The following is a 1690-nucleotide window of genomic DNA, read 5'->3' on the forward strand; positions in this document are numbered from 1 at the left end:
ATTTTCAAGAAACGTCGCCGTACCTACAATTTAATGCTCTATTTTTTACTGCGCGTAAGAATACATTTAATATATCCAATTTCCCTTGGGGCTGAACTTCTTCGTTATTATTTTAGAAATTAAAAAATATTTTGAAAATAATTTTGATAAATATTTTTTTATTTTCTTTTTCTTCTTTTATTTTTGCACCACAACAGGCCAGGAGGCCCAAATACACTGGTGAACTACATCGCAGAACACCCAGGCTTAAGAAAAATCACTTTTTTTTGTGTTCTCACCGGGAATCGAACCAGGAAACCTTCCGTGTGTAAGTCAAGCATCTTGACCACTACACCACAGCGGCCTCCGTAAAAATTATTGCATTAATTGTTGTTAAATAATAACAATTATTAATGTATCAGAATGCTTATCTTTGCACTCTCAACGTACTATTCCCCTCCCCCCCCTCCTTGTCGACTTGCGTTGAGCTTTTTGCATGCGCGTAAAGATGGCAGCATAAGCGTTCGCGTGGCGCTAGTGAAACTGCTTGCAATCAACATAAGGTCCCAAGTCTCCCCTCGTTTCAGTACTCTGGTTTCCCTTCAATACGAATAAATCTTTCGCCTTTTACTAAAGATTTCCGTGGAGGGGAACACTCAAATGAGTCTATGACCAATTTTTTGTTTCCCGCTTTTCGAAGCGGGACCTTAACTTTATCAAAATTCTACTCAAGTTTGAGGATCTTCTGTCGGTAAACCCGCTTGACAGTTGATCTTTAAAATCGATATTTTTTCTATCCGGTAATGCGACAGAACTTGAAAATTGTAAAAAAAAAAGTATTGGGAAGATTTACAGTGCATTTCGACGGTCCCTATGCATGCTATCGAAATGCATTTTGCATTTTGCGAGGTTTACAAGAAAGCAAAAACAAAGCCTGATTTTTTTTACGAAGCTATCAGGTGCTGTAGAATAGGAAAATATCGCCTATTTTTTAAACATTTTTGAAGTACTAAAGGTCTATGAAATTCTGTCAAGTAAAAAATATTTTTGTTACTTATTACCAGCATAAAAAATATTTGTAATTTTGGATTCCCGCAAGAACGGTCATTCCATTGGCCACGCCGCTAATACGTCACGATTCATGTTTATTTGTTCCCGGCCATTCAAATTTGTTAAGAACATTGTCGGGAATCTTGGCGTCACAACTATCAATTCCAAACATGTCGCGTTTTTCTAAAAAAAAAAATAATGTATGTATGAAAACATTTCTCCGCAATATCCATATTGATTTTTAAAATTCAATTAATTATTCTAAATCCATTTCACATATTTTTATCGGTATACGTAGTATGTGATATTTCCCTTTTGCCAAACATGAGCCTATCGAAATACGATAGTCACATGTTTGACAATTCTACAGTATCTGATACTTTGTTTTTGCTCTTCTGTAAACCTCGCAAAATGCTGTTTCGATAGTATACGCAAGGACCCGTCGATTTATATCTTTATTAAACGTTTCTTATGCTTGCGTAACAATTTTTTTAAATATTTAAATCATTGAAATGTGCGTGCTTAAACAAGCAAAAATTGCATGTTTACTTGGTTCACCGGCACTAACACATTTACATATTAAACATTCGAACGTAACTTGCATTATAATGTTCTATGTATGTAGGCTTTTAATGGAAATATGTCATGACGTTTTACTTTG

At 35.1% G+C, this 1690-nt stretch overlaps 1 non-coding gene across 1 annotated transcript; it reads left to right on the top strand.

Moving 5' to 3' along the window:
• Nucleotides 1-565: 565 nt before the first annotated feature.
• Nucleotides 566-685, top strand: LOC148282355 (U5 spliceosomal RNA). The gene has a single exon (XR_015822114.1). It is a non-coding gene; the product is annotated as a U5 spliceosomal RNA (small nuclear RNA).
• Nucleotides 686-1690: the final 1005 nt, after the last annotated feature.

Source organism: Micrasema longulum, unplaced genomic scaffold, assembly GCF_059751315.1.
Source record: "Micrasema longulum isolate JH-2025_06_02 unplaced genomic scaffold, ASM5975131v1 h1tg000335l, whole genome shotgun sequence".
NCBI classification, from domain to species: Eukaryota; Metazoa; Arthropoda; class Insecta; order Trichoptera; family Brachycentridae; genus Micrasema; species Micrasema longulum.